The following is a 24,357-nucleotide window of genomic DNA, read 5'->3' on the forward strand; positions in this document are numbered from 1 at the left end:
GGAAGAACGAGGGCTGAGGAAATCTGGCAGCACTCTCCTCTGTCTTCTCTCAGGAGAGTTTCTTCTGCTTGTGAAAACAAGAGAGACATTTGTTATCTGAGCCATGGGTCCCAAACTGTAGCATGCATCAGAATCGCCCGAAAGGCTTGTTAATACACAGATCGCAGAAGCATCTGAGTTTCTAATACAGTAGGTCTGGTGGGGCTGAGAATTTGCATTTATCGCACGTTCCCGAGTGCTGCTGCTTCTGCTGTTTGGTGGACTGCACTTTGAGAACCACTGTCCTCAAGGGTCTTCTCTGCAAGGGCTCAGAGCTGGAGTTGGGGGCCCTTGGTGGTCTTCCCTCTTCTGGCTCCACTGAGTGATACCCCAAGCCCTCCCACTACTTAGGCTGCTGGACCAGAGTCACTGGTGGCTTTAAGTTAGTGCAGAACCTGAAAGGACATTGGTGCCACATTTTTGGTGCTTGCATTTTAAAGACTTGGGCTAGAGATAATAAAGAAAATAAAGATTTGGATGCATATGTAATCCTTCCCTAAGACCCCTCCTCCAAACCTCAAACCCTGCATCTCCCAACCCCCAAGGAGCCAGGGCAATGACTGGGTGGGATTGGAGTGCAGGAGCAGACAGAGGTCACTGAGGTTACAGAACAAGCTCTGGTCCTGAGATGGTGCCTCTTGCAGCTGATCAGGGCCAGCATCTGCTGGTTCAGCAGGAAGGTGGCCCTGGGCCTGAAGACTTGGCTGAAACTTCCATCTCATTTTCTAACAGCCACATGGATGTGGGTGGGGGCCTGGATACCTGGAAGAATGGTAGTGTTTTTCTTGACCGCTGGCATGGAATCTTAGTTCCCCAACAAGGGTTCAAACCCGCATTCCCAGCTTTGGAAGCACAGTCTTAATCACTGGATCACCAGGAAAGTCCCAGAATGGCGGTTCTTAGAAAGGGTAGTCCCCTTCTCTCTCTCCTAATATGGGCAAGGAGGGAAGCTCTTGGCTACACAGGGTTATCATTAACTGGACAGGTCTCTTGAAAGGTTTATTTTATTTTAAGCGTCTATTCGCAATCCTGTTTTTCTCTCTATCCATCGGAGGTAGCCAGAGCCCCGAGATCTTTCCTGTTCTTCCCAATCTTTTGATATCTCATCAGTTCAGTTCAGTTCAGTCACTCAGTCGTGTTTGACTCTTTGAGAATGCAATTCCCAAAGAACCAGAGGGCAGGAAGAAGGTGTAAGAGAGCAGAAAGAGGAGCCTGGAAGTGGTCTGTGACATTATTGTAACAGTAATAGCAGCTGCTAAGTAGTCTAATAGGATTGTGAGGTATCACTCATGGAAGGCCTGGCCATTAACATGGGTGAGGTAGGTATAGGGGGACAGAACAAACAACAAGTCAACAACAACAAATCCCAAACTTACTCTAGAGCTGTAGCGTCTAGTACATGGATTAGCTTTTTATATTATTAAACATAATTCACATTAGGAGTTTCCATAATGTGGTCCAGTGGCTAAGACTCAGAGCTCCCAGTGTAGGGGGCCCAAGTTTGATCCCTGGTCAGGGAACTAGATCCCACATGCCGCAACTAAGACCTGGCACAGACAAATAAATAAATAAACAAATATTAAAAAGAATACTTGTTTAAAAATTCATACTAATGCCTGAATATCTTCATTGCACACAGATAAATTAGAAATTATTCACATTATAAAAAAATTATTTGGGTTATATAAAAGGCTTACAACATCTTAACACTCTTAACAGAGGGAAAAATTAAAAACACAATTATTCCAGGCACTGTGGATTAAGTATCAAGTGCAAAATTAAGATGAAGCAAACGTGAGGTTATAATCATAAAAAGTGTTTTCCTTGTTCTTCCTTTCTTTCTACTTGAGTTTGAACAAGAAGACAAAACCCCGGTTACCTTGCAACCTGATACTTCTCAGGTCATTATGCTAATCCATTTATAAGCATCATATTTAATCCTTGCCAAGTGTTGTCACCGTGTTTTCACACATGAAGAAACAGCTTTAGGAAGATTAGTAAACATGCCCAAGATCACAGAGCTTGTGTGAGTCCAGGTGGGCCTGATTCCACACCTGGATATTTAATCTCAGCACCAGCCCGTGTGGTGACGATTGTTCCTGAGCAAGAGGGCAGAATAAAGAGAGCTGAAGTAATTATGTACAACACAAAGAAAGAAAATCTCCTTGGGATAAAAAGATAAAAGAATGTGTAGGAGGAGGACTTACTGCAACCCATGCAAAATTTATAAAGGCAGAAATGCCTAGACACGCTCTGGAAAAAGTTATTGGATTATAAGAGGGAAAATGTTATCTAGAAAGAAATGATTCAAGTGACTCGTACTTCTTAGAATCTGCTCATAAGGGTCACAAGTGAGCAAAATCTTCAGTTTTGTGGGGAAAAAGTTTTTGACTCAGAATTTTATAACTAAGTTATTGGCCATCTGTGAAGGCATCAGAAAAATATTCTCAGACCTGCCAAGGTCAAAGTGATCTAATTATATTCTCTTCTGGAAGTAAATATACTGATTATATTCTCTTCTTGCAATAAGTTACTGGAAGTATAACCCCAACCAAAAGATGAATCCAAATGAAGAACTTGAGGCATAGTGGCTTAGAATTCTTAATAATAAACCAATAAAGACACTTAACTTATAGTTAGGTCCACTAACAAAATATATTATTAATTTACTGTTCCACTAAACTTTAAAAGTAAGCTTAAAAATAATTATTTCAAGAAAAAATACAATGTAAACACAATAATTTATTGGCAACAATTGCAGTTTAAATTGTAAACTATATTAACATTAAACAGGAAGTGGGTTTGGAAAAAGCAAAAGTGTATACATTTCTTTATATTATATGAGGAAAATGAAAGGATACAATTTTATTCTTGACTTTCAAGATTAGAATAATATTTGTAGAAAGTTAAAAACAATTTTTTAAAAGTATCCACAGGAAAAATGGAGAGTGAAATACATGTTTTCCAAGTAACTGGAGAAACTATGATGAAATAAAGCTTGACCCCTGTAACAAAAGTAGTAATCAAAGGAAGAGCAAGAAAGTATAAAAAAGGAGAGCATTAAGAAAGCAGAAACAAGGGAAGTATATTAACCATGCCCTGTTAACGTATATATTGTTATATAATATTGCACATTAAATAATACAAAATTATGTGTACAGTATGTTTCCAATTTTGATATTACTCTAAGTATACGTAAGAGGTAACATATACTCTTAAGTATATGTAAGATGTAACAGCATCTCCCATATTGCTTTCTGTAGAGCATTACTTTCTGTGAGATGTTAATAATTGTTCTAGAAAAGGAGATGTGGTACTGCAAGGTGGGGAGAGCCTAAGTGAAACCTTATCAGACAGGATTTATTTTTTGCGAGTCTTCTCAGAGCCTTGTTGAATATGGGAAGTGGGTAATTTTTCATTTTGGCCGCCCAGCTCCTGGATTTCCATTTCATGTGTGGGGAAGATCTCGTCTGATGAAGTGGAATCCATCTGCCATTGTAGAAGCTCAAAATTCCAGTTATATACTTAATTTCTCTCTTCCTTGACAACTGCACCAAACAGAGATGCACCTGCCTGGAAGCTTGGAGGTGGGCCGGGCACCCCAAGAATCGGGGGTTCTGGAGACTCCTTGCTGGCCTTGGCAGTAGCTGTGCCAGTGCCATGATGGCTGTGCAGCCCAGGGCCCGTGTGACCATGCAGGTCCCTGCCAGCCTGCTACAGTGGCACAATTACGTCTATGCTTCTGTTTGCGTGACTTTTGTTTATTCTTGCCCATTTTCGCTAGCCCGTAAGCTCTCATTCCCTAGTCTTCTCGGTGAACCTGTCAAATGTCTAACGTCATTTGACTAAAATCTTTTCCTGTTCAAATCAGTTTGAGGCAGTTCCCATTGCTTGCAATTCTGAACACTGACATTATGTTAATGTGTAACTATAAATTTCTAAAAGGGAATTTTTTCCCAAAGTGATCTGCCTACATTTTTTTCTTTTCTTTGCAGGAAACTTAATCTCCTGTGAAATTAATATGCTGTGGAACATGAACTGGAAACTTATGGTTAGAAAAAAATCTGGAAGAGAACATAGTAAATGAATCATAATGGATATTTGGCTCCAAATAATGGGTTGAGGATTTGTGTTTGTGTCTCTCTTCAGAGATTCCATTGGAAAGGGGTGGAAGCTCATAGCAGGAAAGGTGATGTGAGATGCATCAGACAGTGAGTCAGAGACTCAAAGATTTACAACAGATGGAAAATTGAAGGAGGTATGTTGGTTGAGTGAAGGAAGCCTCAGACAGAATATGATGCCAGGAAGGGAATGGAGTGAAACTGGAAACTCATATGCATTTTGGAGTACCAGGGAGACTTCAGGATGAGTTGGCCATGGAGGATGGGAATGAGTAGGGGGCTGGCATTGCTAGAGTTGGCTGAAAGTCTGTGGGCATCCAGAGCAGCCACATACCTCTCCTCTCTTCCTTTACCTGCTTGCAGAGCAGTAGCTGTCTGGACCCAGCATTTCCCTAAAGAAAATGAACAAGCTCCCTGGAACTTCTTTTTAAAAAAATCATATCTGTTTCTTTCTGGCTGTGCTGGATCTTCACTGCTACATGGGCTTCCTCTCATTGCAGAGAGTGGGGACAACTCCTTGTTGTGGCGTGCAGGCTTCTCATTGCTGTGGCTTCCCGTGTTGCACAGCACCGTCTCTAGGCACGTGGGCTTCAGCAGTAGTTGTGCACTGACTTCGTTGCCCTGTGGCATGTGGTATCTTCCCAGACCAGGGATCGAACCCAAGTCCCCTGCATTGGCAGGTGGATTCTCAAGCACTTCTGCTGCTGCTGCTAAGTCGCTTCAGTCGTGTCCGACTCTGTGTGACCCCAGAGACGGCAGCCCACCAGGATCCCCGGTCCCTGGGATTCTCCAGGCAAGAACACTGGAGTGGGTTGCCATTTCCTTCTCCAATGCATGAGAGTGAAAAGTGAAAGTGAAGTCGCTCAGTCGTGTCCAACTCTTCGCGATCCCATGGACTGCAGCCTACCAGGCTCCTCCGTCCATGGGATTTTCCAAGCAAGAGTACTGGAGTGGGGCGCCACTGCCTTCTCCAAGCACTGGACGACTACAAATTCAGCTGGTAAAGAACCAGCCTGCAATGAAGGAGACCCCAGTTCGATCCCTGGGTCGGGAAGATCCCCTGGAGAGGGCAGTGGCTACTCACTCCAGTATTCTGGCCTGGAGAATTCCATGGGCAGGGGAACCTGGCAGGCTTCAGTCCACGGGGTCACAGAGTCGGACACAACAGGACAGAGCGACTTTCACTTCACTCCGATACCCCGGAAGTCCCATAGTTGCCTTTTCTTAACCAGAGGAAAACAACAACAACAACAAAAAATCCAAAGCAACGAGTGACTTGAGATAAAATAGAAAATGATAAGAAAGTCATGGTCCAGAAAGAAAGCAACCTAGAATGTGGCATGCTTTTGAGCAACGGACAGGATGAAAGCAAAGAAGGCTTTATTCAACTTTGATGCTAGGTCTGTCCTGTAAGAAACCAGGAGAGTGACCCTGGGCCACTAGATAAAACAGAGTCATCTTAGCAGCTTCTGGCTGTGGAGTAAACAATAATTATGTTGCCATAGCAATGTAAGCCCTGTGTTTTGGTTTCAATTATTTATACTAAACCTATAAACAGAGCCTGAAGGTTTAATTACGGTCCCAGAGCAGAACATAAATCTTTTGCACAACAGTTTATAAGACAGAAGGTGGGAGGAGAAGGAAGGGGGAGGTGACTGGTGGGGAGGCTGAAGTGCTGACAAGTTCATCTTAAAGAGGGACAGGTTAAGAGGCACTGCTGCTGCTAGGTCGCTTCAGTCATGTCTGACTCTGTGCAACCCCATAGACGGCAGCCCACGAGGCTCCCCCGTCCCTGGGACTCTTCAGGCAAGAACACTGGAGTGGGTTGCCATTTCCTTCTCCAATGCATGAAAGTGAAAAGTGAAAGGGAAGTCGCTCAGTCGTGTCCGACTCTTAGCGACCCCATGGACTGCAGCCCACCAGGCCCTCCATCCATGGGATTTTCCAGGCAAGAGTACTGGAGTGGGGTGCCATTGCCTTCTCCTAAGAGGCACTGGCTGAATGCAAACAAAGGGGGCCTCCATTTCTTATTAGAAGTTGCACAAGTAGTCAAGAGAAGAGCTGGAATGATAGTTTATCAACACTGGGGAGGAAGACAGGGAGAAGAGTTAGGAAGTAGAAAACAGGCAAGTTAGGGACTTCACTGCCAAGTCAGTGGTTAAGACTCCAGGCTTCCACTGCAGGGGGTGCCACGTTAGGTCCCTGACAAAAAATTTTTTTAAAAAATTAAAAAAAAAAGGCAAGTTAATCTTTATTGTTTATTGTAGGCATTCAGCAGATAATGTCTTAAGCCAGTGCCTGGAGTAAAAGAAGCATAAGCCACGAGCATGGCATGGTGATGAACAGTGAGTACAGAATAAGTGAAAGAGAAACAGATAAAAGGATGTGTATTTGGAGAGAGGACCTGCAGGCTGCAGGGAATGCTCTTTTTTTTTATTATTAAAAGTTTTTCTGAACCATTTAACTCTTAAAAATCTAGGTGCTTGCATGAGTTGGGTGAATATATAAAAAAGGAGGTAGCTCTGGAAAATAAAGGGCTTCCCGGGTGGTGCTAGTGGCTAACTTGCTCGCCAATGCAGGAGATGGGGGATCGATCCCTGGGTCAGGGAGATCCCCTGGAGAAGGAAATAGCATCCCACTCCAGTCTTCTTGCCTGGAAAATTTCATTGACAGAGGAGCCTGGCAGGCTATGTATAGCCCATGGGGTCACAAAGAGCAGGACACGACTGAGTGACTAACACTTTCATTTTTCTTGCTGAGGGCCCTCTAAGATTCCCAGTATCTGCGTCTGCCGTGGCCTGTGTGGCCAGTCCATGATGTTGTCTGAGGAATGTAGAAGGATACAGGAGGGGGTGATGGAAGGTAGGTAGGGGTGAAGCTCCGGCCGTGCGGGTAATAAAGGCCTTGGGCCCTGGGGAGAGGTGAGCTCATTGCTTGCTTTCATGCGAGATGGCTGTGAGAACCACAGCAGTGGTCAGGGAGGAGCTTATGTCATGATCCACTCCCAGGGTGTGTTGATTTTCTAGTGTTTCCTCCTTTTTTATATATTCATCCAGCCCACGCAAGCACCTATATTTTAAAAAGTTAAAATAGCGCTTTAATAATATGATTAATATCTGAGGGAAAAAAAATCAATATACCTTGATCCTCTTTGTCTCAGTAAAGTTCAGAGCAAGGTGACGCTGGCCCGTCCTTACCTTCTGGAAGCTCAGCTGCTATGTTTACCCTGGTTTGCGGCTGGAGATCTGGCCTGCAGCCGCTCTGTTCCTTGAGCTTGCCTGAGGAAGCCAGGAGAAGTAGGGGCTAGCCCCCAATCATATAATGACCCCCAGGAAACTCCTAATTTAAGGAGGGAAGACCCAAGTCCTGCTCTGAGCAGGAGACAGCCCCTGAACGCGAATTGCTAGTCTAATGATAAGGATAAGGCTTCTCTCTGGGTGGGTTAAAGTAGGCCTGTGGGTCTCTTCCTTGCCCTTCCAGCCTGATGCCAAGAAGGTAAGGATGTGTCCTTGACTCCTGGGAGCAGTAGCTGCAGGGAATGGAATATGTGAGGGGTGGGGACATCAGCCGTCTCAGTTCAGAGAAGCAGGCAGGACGAAGGGGACGGACTGCAGAGCTGCCTAGGGCCTTTGCCGAAATAGGCCAGGAGAGGGCAGCAGCGTTACTCTAATAAGAGGAGTGGGGCGAGGGGAAAAAGGAGGGAAGTCATTCCCATTTAGGGGACTCAGAGAGAGGGGTGGGGCAGGAGGGCGTGGCAACCCACGTCAGGATTCTTGCCTGCAGAATCCCATGAACAGAGGAGCCTGGTGGGCTACCGTCCAGGGGGTCGCAAAGAGTCGGACACGACTGAAGTGACTTAGCGCACGTGTGCGCCTGTGTGTACACAAACACAAACACACACAGGAAAGAGGGTGGGGAGTGGTTTACTGGAAGCTGGTGGAGGCAGACGTGGGTCCTTTGTATGTCTTTCCTTTGTTTTTAGGTGGAAATTGAGGAAAAGATTAAATTTCACATGTAACTCATTGTTACAGGTTACTCATAGAGGTATTTCAGAAAACAAGTCTCCAGAGCAGAGACAAGCGTGAGAATGTAAAGACTCCTGTAATTTGCAGGCATCTTGGGGAGGGCTTTGGACAGATGTGGAACTGGGGGCACAGAGGCAGGGCAGGCAGGGCAGGCAGGGCAGGGGCGGTGGTAGCAATGCACGGGGGACCCCTGTTCACATGTAGGCAACAAAAGCAAGTTAGATGTTTTACTTGTTTATTCATTTATTTTAAGGTGGTTTTAGTATGTTAAAGTCTTTATTGAATTTGTTACAATATTTCTTCTGCTTTTATGTTTGGGATTTTTTGGCTGCCAGGCATGTGGGATCTTAGCTCCCCAACCATGGAGCAAACCCGCAGTGTTAGCCACTGCCCTGCACTGCCAAGGAAGTCCCAATTTATTTATTTTAAAAAATTTTATTTTTAATGAACATCTTTCTCGTATTTTTGTGTTTTTAATTTAATTTTTTGGCTGTCCTGAATGGCATGTGGGATCTTAATTCCCTGATCAGGGATCGAATTTGAGTCCTGTGCAGTGGAAGCCCGGAGTCTTAATTGCTGGACTGCCAGGTATTTTGATTTATAGATTCTGGTTGAGAGAAATATATAAAGGCCTAAAATACTTTGGAGATAAGTGCTGGAAAAATGTGAAATGGTCAGAGTCCATGCTTGTGGTGCTTTGGGTGATACTGTGAGACCTGTGACTAGCAAACACGAGAATTTGCCCCTCTTTGTTGACATGGGATGTGCTCTTTAGCGATGGCAGGCTGGACCTGTGTCGGGATGCTTCTGGAGAACATGTTCACAAATAAAGCCACTGTGAACTTGTCCTTCTTGGAGTCAGAATTGAGGCAGGCAGAGCCAGTTCAGTTCAGTTCAGTTGTTCAGTCGTGTCCGACTCTTTGCGACCCCATGAATCACAGCACGCCAGGCCTCCCTGTCCATCACCAACTCCCGGAGTTCACCCAGACTCATGTGCATCGAGTCAGTGATGCCATGCAGCCATCTCATCCTCTGTCGTCCCTTTTTCCTCCTGCCCCCAATCCTTCCCAGCATCAGGGTCTTTTCCAGTGAGTCAATTCTTCGCATGAGGTGGTCAAAGTATTGGAGTTTCAGCCTTAGCATCAGTCCTTCCAAAGAAATCCCAGGGCTGATCTCCTTCAGAATGGACTGGTTGGATGTCCTTGCAGTCCAAGGGACTGTCAAGAGTTTTCTCCAACACCACAGTTCAAAAGCATCAATTCTTCTGCGCTCAGCCTTCTTCACAGTCCAACTCTCACATCCATACATGGCCACTGGAAAAACCATAGCCTTGACTAGATGGACCTTTGTTGGCAAAGTAATGTCTCTGCTTTTCAATATGCTATCTAGGTTGGTCATAACTTTCCTTCCAAGGAGCAAGCGTCTTTTAATTTCATGGCTGCAATCACCATCTGCAGTGATTTTGCAACCCCAAAAAATAAAGTCTGACATTGTTTCCCCATCTATTTCCCATAAAGTGATGGGACCAGATGCCATGATCTTCGTTTTCTGAATGTTGAGCTTTAAGCCAACTTTTTCACTCTCCTCTTTCACCTTCATCAAGAGGCTTTTTAGTTCCTCTTCACTTTCTGCCATAAGGGTGGTGTCATCTGCATATCTGAGGTTATTGATATTTCTCCTGGTAATCTTGATTCCAGCTTGTGCTTCTTCCAGCCCAGCGTTTCTCATGATGTACTCTGCATATAAGTTAAATAAGCAGGGTGACAATATACAGCCTTGACGTACTCCTTTTCCTATTTGGAACCAGTCTGTTGTTCCATGTTCAGTTGTAACTGTTGCTTCCTGACCTGCATACAGGTTTCTCAAGGGGCAGGTCAGGTGGTCTGGTATTCCCATCTCTTTCAGAATTTTCCACAGTTTCTTGTGATCCACACAGTCTAATACTTTGACATAGTCAATAAAGCAGAAATAGATGTTTTTCTGGAACTCCCTTGCTTTTTCCATGATCCAGTGGATGTTGGCAATTTGATCTCTGGTTCCTCTGCCTTTTCTAAAACCAGCTTGAATATCTGGAAGTTCATGGTTCACATATTGCTGAAGCCTGGCTTGGAGAATTTTGAGCATTACTTTACTAGCGTGTGAGATGAGTGCAATTGTGCAGTAGTTTGAACATTCTTTGGCATTGCCTTTCTTTGGGATTGGAATGAAAACGGACCTTTTCCAGTCCTGTGGCCACTGCTGAGTTTTCCAAATTTGCTGGCATATTGAGTGCAGCCCTTTCATAGCATCATCTTTCAGGATTTGAAATGGCTCAACTGGAATTCCATCACCTCCACTAGCTTTGTTCGTAGTGATGCTTTCTAAGGCCCACTTGACTTCACATTCCAGGGTGTCTGGCTCTAGGTAAGTGATCACACCATCATGATTATGTGGGTTGTGAAGATCTTTTTTGTACAGTTCTTCTGTGTATTCTTGCCACCTCTTCTTAATATCTTCTGCTTCTGTTAGGTCCATACCATTTTTCTCATTTATCAAGCCCATCTTTGCATGAAATGTTCCCTTGGTATCTCTAATTTTCTTGAAGAGATCTCTAGTCTTTCCTGTTCTGTTGTTTTCCTCTATTTCTTTGCATTGATTGCTGAGAAAGGCTTTCTTATCTCTCCTTGCTATTCTTTGGAACTCTGAATTCAAATGGGAATCTTTTCTTTTCTCCTTTGCTTTTCGCTTCTCATCTTTTCACAGCTATTTGTAAGGCCTTCTCAGACAGCCATTTTGCTTTTTTACATTTCTTTTCCATGGGGATGGTCTTGATCCCTGTCTCCTGTACAATGTCACGAACCTCCATCCATAGTTCATCAGGCACTCTATCTATCAGGTCTAGTCCCTTAAATCTATTTCTCACTTCCACTGTATAATCATAAGGGATTTGATTTAGGTCATACCTGAATGGTCTAGTGGTTTTCCTTACTTTCTTCAATTGAAGTCTGAATTTGGCAATAAGGAGTTCATGATCTGAGCCACAGTCAGCTCCTGGTCTTGTTTTTGCTGACTGTATAGAGCTTCTCCATCTTTGGCTGCAAAGAATATAATCAATCTGATTTCAGTGTTGACCATTTGGTGATATCCATGTGTAGAGTCTTCTCTTGTGTTGTTGGAAGAGGGGGTTTGCTATGACCAGTGTGTTCTCTTGGCAAAACTCTATTAGCCTTTGCCCTTCTTCATTCTGTACTCCAAGGCCACCAGCTCCCACCAACTGGAGAATCTACAAGCCAGGGTGACCTTTATGTCGGCTGCCCTCTGGGGCCATGACTTAGGGAGTAGGGTCTTGGTTTTTGTGACAGGCGGTAATGTTCATGGCAGTTAAATGATGACGCCTGTGACATTACAGGCTGAATGATGTGTTGGAGAAAATAAAGTCTCAAGCCTTTGTGGAAGGAAGAGGTCAGAAGGTTTGCTGTGGTTTGGGAGGCTTTGCACGGCAAGGGAGACTTGATCTGAGTTTGGCAGGTGGAGGCCCAGGGGTGGGTGAGAAAAGGAGGAAGGTGCAGCCTGATGGAGGGCGTGCAGTGGGGACTGTGAGACCTGTCCCACCAGAGAAGAGCTGTGGGCTTTGAATACAAGGAGGCCTTGAGTGCAAAGGTGGGAGGAGTTGAAACTGATACGGTGAAAAGCACTGATCTAGTATGAAAGAGGAAATTACAGAAGGAGGAAGTCACATTTAAAAAAAATTTAATTTTTATATATTTATTTAATACCTTGGCTGCTTTGGGTCTTAGTTGTGGCACACAGGATGTTAGTTGTGACGCACGGACTTTCTAGTTGCAACGCGGTGTCTTAGTTCCCCAACCAGGGATTGAACCTGCGCCAGCTGCTTTGGAAGGTGGATGATGCTTAACCACTGGACCACCAGGGAAGTCCCAGGAGGTCACATCTAGAAGATAGTAGAAATATCTTTACATTACTTTGAAGATAGCAGAAATAGCGTACCAAGCTGCATCAGTGAAAAAGCCAACTGGATAACCGGACCTCATTTCTCTCTACCTTATCCCTCTTGACCTCCCTTTGGAATCTGATGATCTGATTTCCAGATGCTCAGGTTTCCAGATATTAATATTTGCTCTACCTCTTTTTCTCTTAGTGATATAGATGGGAGGCAGGAGTTCAGCCCAAGTGGGCCCTGTGGCTGGACAGTGTGTGGTTGGGACTTCTGATTTCTGAGGTCTGATTTCTGGGCAGCTGCAAGGAGGGGAGCTGGAGATTGAGTGTCTCTATGATTAGTCTTGGGAAGAGGAAATTTGTACCAGTTGGGATCCTTTAGGCTGCAAAAAAACCAAAAAAACAAACAAACAAAAAACAAACAACCAGAAAAACTGATTTAAATTGGATTCTAAATGGAGCCTATTATCTCATAACAAGAAACCTGGATGTCAGGGGTTTCTGGTCTGGGAATTCTGTAGCTCAACCACGCCAATTTCTGTGTAATTCTTTTTGCTCCCCTCTCCAGCAGTATAGTTCCCTCAGCAACAACAATTAACATAAGAAGGAGGTATTCCCCTCCCCCCACAAATTCTTTTTCTTACCAAGGCAGAAAATCTTTCTCCTAAATTCTCCAGAAGTCTTTCTCCTCCACAGCACTTCAGAACCAGGTCCCTTGGCCACTTCTAGGAGCAAAGGAACTTTGAGATGTCTTTGGCATTTTCAACTTTCCTCATGGAAGGTGAAGTTTGCCAAAAAAGAGGAAGGATGGGGAGGGGCCCGATAGATGGTTGGTGACCAACAGTGATTGCTGCAAACCCAAAGGATGAAGGGGGATGGAGTTGCTGCAGAAGAGAGGCAAGAAGACCAACTCCTGGGGCCTTGCAGGAGGAAGAGGAGGAGAGATTTTGAGGTTAAAGATGGCCTATGTGTTGGGGTCCAAAGCATAACTGTGGGCTTGTGTATTTGATGTGAGGGGTGCTTCACCCACACTGGGGCTGGGGTGTCCTGAAATCTGACATCAGAGCTGCCTGTTTCTGTTTTTCTTCCTGCCAGTTTCAACCACAATGACTTGCCTTGAGCCCACAGGGTGGAGGGTGACATTGCATCATTGGCAATAGAATTCCTTCCTTCTCTGTTGGGAAAAACTCCGTGGTGACCGGGCACTCCTGGACATGACTGGGAATGAAGAACTGGGACCAGAACACATCTCTTTCTCTTGAATTTCCTGATCCAAACGTCTTGTCCTTAGCAGTAGGAGGGCAGCGGTGCAGATGAAACAAATAGCAGACACCTGTTAGACAGGGAAGAAACAGCCCTGTCCTTGGGGAATTTCCAGCTCTGTAAGGGACGATGGGCCTAAAGGCTCTGATAAGACCTGTAAGTTGGGAGGCCTCACTGAGGGACGCCTTTGTGGAAACATAGATTGGATGGGAGGTGCTAGATGGAGGGGTGCTCAGCTGGGGAAAGACCAGGGAGGGGATTCAAGGAAGAGACCCAAAGGGCTAGGGTGAGAGTTTAGGGAACAGAAGAGAAAGCTCCAGAAGTCAGCCCATCTTGCCTCCTCAGGAGTCTCCAGAGCTTGCAGGTGTGAGTGTTGACCTTGTTCTTATTCAGTACCCAGGACACTGTCCTGGTGAGGCTGTGCCCCAGGGCCCAGGCTGGGCACAGAGAGGATGGGGTGAGCCGCCTCACCCTAAGCTTAAGTTGGAGTTTTCTAAACATGCTGAGGGGTGACTGTGGGCTTCCCCTTAGAACCCAAACTGCATATACCAGGATGTCCCACTCCAAGAGAGCTGAGGTGGCTTCCTTCTCCCATCTTGTGTTTCAGCAAGCTCCTTGGCTTGCCAACTAAGTGGTCAGCAAATTACGTAAGTGTTGCCCCGCTGAGGAGTCAATAGCAGCCCTCTAGTACCCTCCAAAGAAGGCATGAGTACCTGGCTTAGGGTTCAGGAGCTCTGAGTTAAGACTGTGCTGTCCCTCACTGGCAGTGTGGCCTTGGGAGAGCCACATGACCTCTGCCAGCTTTGGCCTTGTTATCTGTAAACCAGCTGCGCTGTTCAGGGCTGGGGGCAGGGGGCTCCAGTGGGAGCCGCAGCTCGGTGTCCGTGTCCTGTGTGACTTCAGGCAGGCTCACCTCTTTCAATCCTTGGTTTCCTCACTCAGAGATGGACAGTGGATCGTTTAGAGAGTTGAAGCTGTGCCTGGCACCTGGTTGGCACTCAGTGAATGTTAACTTCCCCTCTTTGGTTCCTGAGTGTTTCTTTTTCTTTTATAGCCTTTCACCTCGGGATAAGGGAGGCACTATTATACACCGTGTTGCTATCTCTTGCCAGGGGCAAGGTAAGCAGCAGCATCAGTGAAAAGCCACAGTGAAAAGCCAAAACAAAATAGGTCACAGCTCATTAGTCTTTAAAAGGGATTAAAGTCAGACTGAAGGGCTGGCTGGGACCCAGAGTCAAGTCGCCACCTGACTGTGGTGAGAATTAAGGGGATAAAGCCAGTGTTAAGCCAGTTTTGTACCTTGTGGTGGGCAACCAGATACAAAGAATTGACTGAGTGTTGGGTTTTCAGACAGGACTGCAGGCAGATGAGGGGCCTCCCACTTGGCCCCCAGCCCTCGGGGTGGTGGGGTGGGGCTCAGGCTGCAGCCTGTCCAGGTTTAGGACCAGGGAGACCTTGAAGGGCATTTCCTTAAAGGGGAAATACTCTGCATTTCTCTGGAGTCCCTGAAAATGGTGAGGAAGGGCTCAGTGTTTGATTAGCTCTTCTTTCTGGTTGAGGTGAAGGAGGAAGGTTGGTGGGTGAGGAAATGGCTTTCTGCTCCTCTTATTTTATTTATTTGTTTACTTTTATTGAAGTATAGTTGATTTACAGTGTTGCATAGTTTCTGCTGTACAAGCAAAGTGATTCAGTTACACACACACACACACACGCATATATTCTTTTTCATTATGGTTATTGAATACAGTTACCTGTACTATACAGGAAGACCTTGTTGTTTATTTTATATCAGAAGTGTATATCTACTAACCCCAAATTATTCTTTTATCCCTCCCCTCTCTTCCCCTTTGGTAACCAGAATTTTGCATTTTGTGTCTGTGAATCTGTTTCTGCTTTGTAAATAAGTTCGTTTCATATTCTACTTTATTATTACTGCTTTAACTTTTTTGGCCGTACCTGGTGGCATACGGGACCTTATTTCCCAGATCAGGGATTAAACCACATCCTCTGCATTGGAAAGCAGAGCCTTAACCACTTTACCACTGGGCAAGTCCTGTTTCACCCACTTTTAGATTTCACATACAAATGACATCATATGGTATTTGCCTTTGTCTGACTCTACCTACTATGATAATGTTTAGGTGCATGTTGCTGCATGGATGGCATTATTTCCTTCTTTTTACGGCTGAGGAACTTTCCACTGTATACATGTACCATATCTTCTTTATTCATTGATCTGAAAGCAAAAGTGTTAGTCACTCAGTCACGTCCAACTCTTTTCAACCCCATGTACTGTAGGCTCCTCTGTCCATGGGATTCTCCAGGCAAGAATACTGGAGTTGGTTGCCATTCCCTTACTCCAGGGCATCTTCCCAACCCAGGGATCAAACCTGGGTCTCCTTTATTGCAGGCAGATTCTTTACTGTCTGAGCCACCAGGGAAGCCCAGTCTTCTTTATTCATTGATCTGAAAGTGAAAGTGTTAGTTACTCAGTCGTGTCCGACTCTTTGTGTTCCCAGGTACTGTAGCCTGCCAGGCTCCTCTGTCCATGGGATGCTCCAGGCAAGAATACTGGAGTGCCTTGCCCTTCCATTCTATATGTGTACCGTATCTTCTTTATGCATTGATCCGTTGGTGAACATTTAGGTTGCTTCCATGTCTTGACTATTGTAAATTGTACTGCTATGAATATTGGGGTGCAGGTATCTTTTTGAACTAGAGTTTGGTCCAAATATATACCCAAGAGTGGCACACGTTGGTCCTTCTTTTGTCGGTGCTCTCAGCCCAACTGTGCTTGTATCACAGGGCTCTGTACCTCTTCTCCTTTGGGCCCAGAAAGAAAAGGACAGCTCTACTTTCAGGATTCAAGTAAAACCTTAATAAATTCTAATGATCAATTTTAGAGTCATCAAGTTTTTCCATTTCACTCCAGTGGTTGAATGTCTACATTCGTATTCTTGAACTCTGATTATGGCGTGCACTCACTATTGACACCTCCTCTCCACCCCCAAACCCACTGCTACAACCACTGCAAAACCCACTGCCACTGCTACTGCAGAGTCATGAAGAACGTGGACTCCAGAGCTGGACTGAGTGAGTGAGTGAGTGAAAGTTGCCCTGTCGTGTCTGACTCTTTGCGACCCCATGGACCATAGCCCACCAGGCACCTCTGTCCATTGAATTCTCCATGCAAGAAAACTGGAGTGGGTAGCCTATCCCTTCTCCAGGGGAACTTCCTGACCCAGGGATCAAACCGGGGTCTCCTGCATTGCAGATGGATTCTTCACCAGCTGAGTTACCCAGAAAGCCCGATACAAGGTGGTTTCTAAGGAGCAGCACCAGAGACCATGGCAAGGACAGCTTGACTGGACCACATGTCATATGGGCCTAGAAAAACAAGTGAAGCAGGAAGGACCTATACATGCACATATCACACAATGTAACAAATAACATAAAGAAGTGAATGAAGTCCCTCAATTGTGTCTGACTCTTTGCGACCCCATGGACTATAGCCTACCAGGCTCCTCCCTCCATGGGATTTTCCAGGCAAGAGTACCAGAGTGGGTTGCCAGTTCCTTCTCCAGGGGATCTTCCCGACCCAGGGATCGAACCCGGGTCTCCTGCATTCCAGGCAGATGCTTTAACCTCTGAGCCACCAGGGAAGCCGAAACAAATAACATAAAGAATGCACAATTACCCACCAGCTTAAGATATAAACCATTATCAAAGACCTAAATGCAATAACTAAAACTATAAAACTTTTGTAAGAAAACATATGAGAAAACTTTGTGACATTGGATTTGGCAATGATTTCTAGGACACAACATCAAAAGCTCAGCAACAAAAGTAAAAAATAGACTGGATTACATCAGAATAAAACTTCTGTGCATTATAGGATACAATCAAGTGAGTAAAAGGGAAATCCATGAGATGGGAGAAAATATTTGCAAATCTTGTATCTGATAAGAGCTTAATATCCAAAGTGTATAAAGAACTCCCAGAACTAAACAACCAAAGAAATAAATCTGATTGAAAAATAGGCAAAGGACTTGAATAGGTATTTCCCCAGAGACACGCAAATGGTCAATAAACACATAAAAAGTGCACCACAGCACTCACCATTAGGGAAGTGCAAATCAAAACCACAATGACTTTCCACCTCACACCCGATAGGATGGCTAATACAAAAAAAAGAAAAAGAAAATATCAAGTGTTGGAGATGTGAAGAAATTGGAGCCATTGTACACTGTTGGTGGGAGTGTCAAATACTGTGGCAAAATGTGTTGTAGTTCTTCAACAAATTAAACATAGAATTACCAGGTGCTATGCTTAGTTGCTCAGTCGTGTCTGACTCTTTGAGACCCCATGGACTGCAGCCCACCAGGCTCCTCTGTCCATGGGGATTCTCCAGGCAAGAATACTAGAGTGGGTTGCCATGCGCTCCTCCAGGAGATCTTCCCACCCCAGGGATCAAACCCAGGTCTCTCGCATTGCAGGGGGATTCTTAACAAGCTGAACTGCCAGGGAAGAAGTAGAATTACTGTATGATTCAGCAGTTTGATGTCTGAGTATATATTAAAAATACTGATAGTTAAAAGCAGAGTCTTGAAGAGATATGTGTACACCCTGGCTCAGATGTAAAGAATCTGCCTGCAATGTAGGAGACCAGGGTTTGGTTCCTGGGTCGGGAAGATCCTCTGAAGGAGGGCTTGGCAACCCACTCTAGCATTCTTGCCTGAAGAATTCCATAGACAGAGGAGTCTGGCAGGCTACAGTTGGGCCGGACTGAGCAACTAACACTTTCACTTTGATGTTCGTAGCAGCATTATTTTGGAGAAGGCAATGGCACCCCACTCCTGTACTTTGCCTGGAAAATCCCATGGTTGGAGGAGTCTGGTAGGCTGCAGTCCATGGGGTCGCTAAGAGTTGGACACGACTGAGTGACTTCACTTTCACTTTTTGCTTTCACACATTGGAGGAGGAAATGGCAACCCACTCCAGTGTTCTTGCCTGGAGAATCCCAGGGAAGGGGGAGCCTGGTGGCTGCTGTCTATGGGGTCACACAGAGTCGGACGCGACTGAAGTGACTTAGCAGCAGCAGCGTTATTTACAAAGGTCAAATGGGAGAAAGTAACCCAAGTGTCCATCAACAGATGGATGGGTAAACAACATGGGGATATTTACATCCAACGGCATGTTATTTAGCCTTAAAATTGAAAAAATAAGGAAATTCTGACACATGTTATAACATGGATGAGCCTTGAGGATATTATGCTAATAAGCTAGTGACAGAAAGATAAATACTCTGTGATTCCACCTATATGAGGTACTTAGCAGTTAGACTCATAGAAGGAAGTAAAATGATGATTGCCAGGGGCTAAGGGAGGAGAGAACAGGGAGTTGTTTCAATGGGTACAGAGTTTCAGTTTTGCAAGATGAAAAGTGTTCTGAAGATGGATGTTGGTGATGGTTATGCAATAATGTAAATGCACTTAATAGCACTGAACTGTACACATAAAATTGGCAAACATCATGTTATGTGTGTTTTTACCACAATTACAAAAACTGTATAAACCACTGCAAATAAAGTTGAATCCTCTTTGGTCCCACTACTCTCTCATGCCCCTACACTCAAAGAGACTGTCATCTTGAATTTGGTGTTTATCATTTCCCTTGTGTATTTAGTATTGTTTTGTTTGCCTTAAACTTTATACTTTTGAAACTTGATTTGTCTTTTTTTAGCACTGTCTTTGTGAAATTCACCCATGTTGATACTAGTGCTAGTTCACTAATTTTCACTTGTATGTAGTACTGTATCGTGTATCATATTTCATTTCATGAATACTGCATAATTTATATACCCATTTTCCTAGAATTCTCCTATTTATTTATGTCTCCTGGAAGATAGACTTACTTCCTTTTTTTGCTGTTACAAACAATATTCCCATAAATTTTCTTACACATATTTCGCTGTATACAGGATTCTCTAGGGAATAAACCTCCATGTGAAGTTGCTGGGTCAGAGGGAATGTACATTTTTCCGACATTTGATATTGCTGAAGTTTTCTCCAAAGAGGTTATGCGAATCCTTTGAGCAGTGTTTGAATTTGTGCAAAGTCCTAAATGTCAGATTAAATATTTTCCCTAATCTGATATCCCAATGATATAATTGAAGCTTGAATTTCCATCATTGCTCTTCTGTGAACTGCGTGTTCTTATTCTTTAAACAGTTTTTCTATTGCATCGTTTGTCTTTTTCATGTTAATTTGTAGTTTTAAGAAAGTGTATTGGATACTGTATGTTTGTCAGTTATATGTGAAGACATATAACAATACAAAACAAATATTTTCCCCTGGCTGACAGATTTTTTTCAATAGTGCCTTTTGATGAACATAAATTTTAAATTTAAGTGTAGGGAAGTCTTCCCTCCCTGATGCCCCAGATTATACTCTTTTTATCTTTAAGAAAATCTTTACTGCCCTGATGTCATACAGATCTTTTTCTATAGTTTTCTTCTAAAGGTTTTAAAGTTTTATTTTTTTACAAGTTTATATTTAAGTTTTTAACCCAGCTGGAATTTATTTTTGTATGCTATGTAATGTAGCATGGAAACCAGTTTTATTTTTTTCTCCGCAAGCATAATTATTTCAGTGCCACTTGTGAACTAGGCTGTCCTTTTCTACTGATTTGCACTGTCCCTCTCGATGGCACCCCCTTATTCTCATTTCCATTTATATGTGTGGGCCTATTTCTGGGATCTCTATTTTGCTCTATTTCTCTGTCTCCGCACCATTACTTCAATGTTTGAATGACCACTGCTTTATAATGAGTCTTCTATCTGGTAGGGAAGTCCACTTCTTTGTTCATCTTCTTCAAAATTACCTGGGATCTTTCATCAACATTTCAGAGTTGATATATTTTATTAGATTGATTCCTGGATATCTACAATTTTTTTTTTTGTTCTATTACAAATGGCATTAGTAATTTCCCTCGGCTGAGTTGGAGAGGGATAAATTGGGAGATTGGGATGTACATAAGCACAGTAATTTATATAAAAAAGATAACTAATAAGGACCTACTGTATAGCACAGTGAACTTTACTCAATACTCTATGATGCCCTATATGGGAAAGGATTCTAATACAGAGTGGATATATGTATGTGTGTAACTGATTCACTTTGCTGTACAGCAGAAACTAATACAACATTGTAAACCAACTCTACTCCAAGAAAAGTTATTAAAAAACTTCCCCTAACTGTTGTCAGTAGCTAGGGATACAACTGACTTTTGCAGACCGACACCTATTAGGTGGTCCGTACCTGTATACGTAGAGTGAGGGAGACAGGTCACGGAATTTCTAGGTTGCTCTGCTCTCCAGAGCACCTGTCAATGGCTGGAGGGACGGAAGTTCTAGTGGCTAGTTTGGACCGGAATGGCAATGTGGTGAAGGACAAGGGGTGGCAGAAGTGAGATGGCAGTGAGGGAACTGGATGAGACAGCTGGAGAGATTTTTTTGGTGCTCAGACAGCACAGTTTAGTGGAGAGGAAATGGTTTCTGGTAAACATTTCTGTTAAGATTTCTGTATGCTGCTGTGCTTAAATCTACATGTTGAGCCTTTTAAGGAAGCCTAGAGCTGCCACTATGGTCAGGTTTGTGTCTCTTTTGATTAGAGCTATGTGTAAATCCAGCCAAGTTGGTGAAGTGGGCTGGGGAGGAAGAGCCAGTATTAATGGGATTAGACCTCATACCGAGTAGTTTACCAGTAATTGCTGACTGAGTGGTCACATCCACTTCAGCTTTTGGGTGGGTGTCAGAGACAAAGCCTTGAAGGGAGTTGCACTTAGAGAATGGGGTTTGATATCTTTGCCTGGGTAATGAGGAGGTGGGTTGTCTTGTCCTTCCCAGAACCACCTCATAATATCCACAAGTTACTCATAGATATCAGGGTAATGTGAGGAAGAGTATTGCAAGGCCAGCACTTAATAAGCCCTGAGTGAATAATGCCCTTCCTCTCCTGTGTGCTACCTTGAGAGCCACTGTGGTCAAATTGGGTGTGTGGTCTTGGGTGGGGCTTGCTGTAAGGGGCACAATGACCCTGGACCCACGACAGATCTCACCACAGTCATGACCACTGTCAGTCCCATTAGAGCCTTGGGAATTGAAACTCAGTCAAACCCACACCAGAAGCCACATGAGAACTTCTCTAAATTTCTAGCTTGGCAGAACTTTGAAGCTGGTCTTGCTCATTTCCCTTCTTTGCAGGCATGATGGGATCCCCTCACCCCTTCCCTCTGCAAGCTTTAATCTCTGAGGAGCTGGGATTAGGGCAGGCCGTCTCCTTTCTTCTGCATTCTGTGGCTAGAGGTCTGGCTCAGGGTGTGGAGAGAGAATTAGAGGCAGGAGAGGACCTTAGGGAGCTCCCAGTCTAAGTGGGGAGAATAAGCCTTGCTCCTGAGAACCACCCAGGGTGAAGGCAGAAAGCTCTCAGCCTTGGAGGTTATCGAGTCTGAGGGAGGAAGACCCAGACTCTGCTGAGAAGGGAGGAGGTGAAACAATCTGGGCAGCAGATCTAGGGTGATGTTCTGGGCAGCAGGGCTCTGAGATGGGGTGGTGTGGGGGTGGACATCAGGGCTAGAGCCCCTGGAGGGGACAGAATTTGGAATGGGAGAAGGGGCAGCAACAGGGATTACTTAGACTTATGGTGGCTTAAGCCAGGCCTGGGTGGTAGATGGAAAGTGGAGGGAGGAAGGGGCTGCAACTGGGCTGCGTGGTAGCAGATTGTGTCAAGGCGAACTTAAGCTTCCCAGGTGGCTCACTGGTAAAGCATCTGCCCACCAGTGTGGGAGATGGGGGATTTGATCCCTGGGTTGGGAAGATCTCCTGGAGAGGGAAATGGCTACCGCTCCAGTGTTCTTGCCTGGGAAATCCCATGGACAGAGGACCCTGAAGGGCTATAGTCTATGAAGTTGCAAAAGAATCAGACAAGACTCAGTGACAAACAACAGCAAGAAGCTTAGGCAGTAAGATCAAAGAAGAGGCCCTGCACTGCTGCCAGCATCTAAGAGCTAACCATTTACAGGAGCCCTGCCCAAGTAGGGCAGCGCCTATGGCAAGGCAGGTGTAGCCAAGATCCTGGGTTGAGGGCAGGGGTGTGGAAGGTGAGGTTCCTGATTCCCAGGGTGAGGAGGGGTTTTAAAAATGCTTACAACTGACAGTGGTTTCTCTGGAGTCCTCCTTCCTATGGTGGAGCTGAGGTGGAGGCAGAGTGGCTTCTTGGACCCCTCGCATCTTTCCTCTCCAAATCTGGTGTCTTTCCCAGGGCCATGAGTCAACAGCAAGTGTCAGCAGATGATCAAGGAGCGTTTCCACTTTCATGACTTTATGAATTCAGCAGAGAGCCACTTTGACCTTCCTGTCCTGTGTTGGTTGCTGGTAACACAGCCATGAATCAAGGGAGACTCTTTTCCTAGAGACACTGTCCTCCTGAGGATTCTATCCTACAGGGCACGTGACACTATCCGTGGCTTCAGGGGAGGTCTTCCTGACAGATGCCTAAGACAAAAGGATGAAGGGTGAAAGGATGGAAGGGTGTGTGGAACAGTGTGGGAGAAGCCTCTGAAGTGAACTGGGATGGAGGATTTGGAAGGAAGCCAGAGGAGAATGGAATGTGGGGATGCTGGGGAATAGAGAGCCATGAGCCTGGAGGGCAGATCTCCTGGGGAGTTTGTACTTTACATGAAGAGAAATGGGAAGCCTTTTTGCAGGGAGGGGTGACTTAGGGTGACCAACTTGTTCTGATTTGCTGGGGACATTCAGGTCTTAGCAGTGAAAATCCCATGTCTGGGAGACCCCTCAGTCCCAAGCAAACCAGAATGAATTTGGCTGATTAGATTCATATTTTAAAAAGGTTATTCTGACTAAAGAATAATAATGGGATTAGCAAGGGCAAGAGAGAGAACAGTAAAGAGGTTGTGGCAAGGAGTAGATTCCAAATAAAGCACCTAATATTTATTGAAGGTTTACTATGTATCATTATGGTTCTAAATATTACATTTATTATGCTATTGAATCTTCAGGAAAAGTTATAAACTAGACAGCATTCTCATTTTTATTTTTGCAGGTGAGGAAAAAGGCCTAGAGAAATTAGGTACTTCAGGATACTCCAGGGTCAGACATCTCATGAGTGGTGGTGTGGGATCTGAACTTGGAGGTCGGACTTTGGTCCCTGACACCACACTAAACTGCTATGAGGGCAAGTATTGTGTCTGTGCCAGTGGAGAGAAGACTAATTGAAAGTCTGTGTTAAAAATAGGTGGACTCCAGTCTCTTTTCCTACCTCTGCAGACAGGTAAATCTTCCTTCCTTACTCCAGCAGTCTCTAAATGAGGACCTCAAACAGAGCTGAGGGCAGAGGTGCTGCACAGAAACCAGGACATTAGGTAAGAGGCTATACATTGATTGGAGGGACAGTCTTAGCTTCTCCCTCCACTCATCTGTGAGACACTAATGGCTGGCTCATTCCCTTCAGACTAGAGACTTGGCGATTCTTTTCTGGGGAAACTGATCACCACAAGACGGCCCTTCTCATGTGTGTGTGTTTCTTTTTTCTGTACCACCAAGTAATTCTCCAACACCAGCTGGCTGTCCTACAGTTCAACTCAATTCTGACACCATTTACCTGGAGATAGCATCGGATCCCACAGGTAGATCCCACAGGCTCAGTCCCACAAAACTGTCCCCTCACCTGACTTCAGATGGCAGTGGCAAGTCCAGGCTGTTACCCGTGCCTCTGGTCAGCTGGTTATAGATCAGAGGTTCCCATGTTCCCCTCTTGGGGTTTGATTAGTTTGCAAGAGTGGTTCATGGAACTCAGAGAAACATTTCGCATACTTGATTATAAAAGGCTCAGGAACAGCTAGATGGAAGAGATGCATAGGGCGAGACATGTGGGGAAGGATGCAGAGCTTCCATG

At 44.7% G+C, this 24,357-nt stretch overlaps 1 non-coding gene across 1 annotated transcript; it reads right to left on the reverse strand.

Moving 5' to 3' along the window:
• Positions 1-16,974: 16,974 nt before the first annotated feature.
• Positions 16,975-17,046, reverse strand: TRNAS-GGA (transfer RNA serine (anticodon GGA)). Its single transcript has one exon. It is a non-coding gene; the product is annotated as a tRNA-Ser (tRNA).
• Between the last annotated feature and the right edge of the window lie 7,311 nt (positions 17,047-24,357).

The sequence above is a fragment of the Bos indicus genome, chromosome 3, assembly GCF_029378745.1.
Source record: "Bos indicus isolate NIAB-ARS_2022 breed Sahiwal x Tharparkar chromosome 3, NIAB-ARS_B.indTharparkar_mat_pri_1.0, whole genome shotgun sequence".
Classification (NCBI taxonomy): domain Eukaryota; kingdom Metazoa; phylum Chordata; class Mammalia; order Artiodactyla; family Bovidae; genus Bos; species Bos indicus.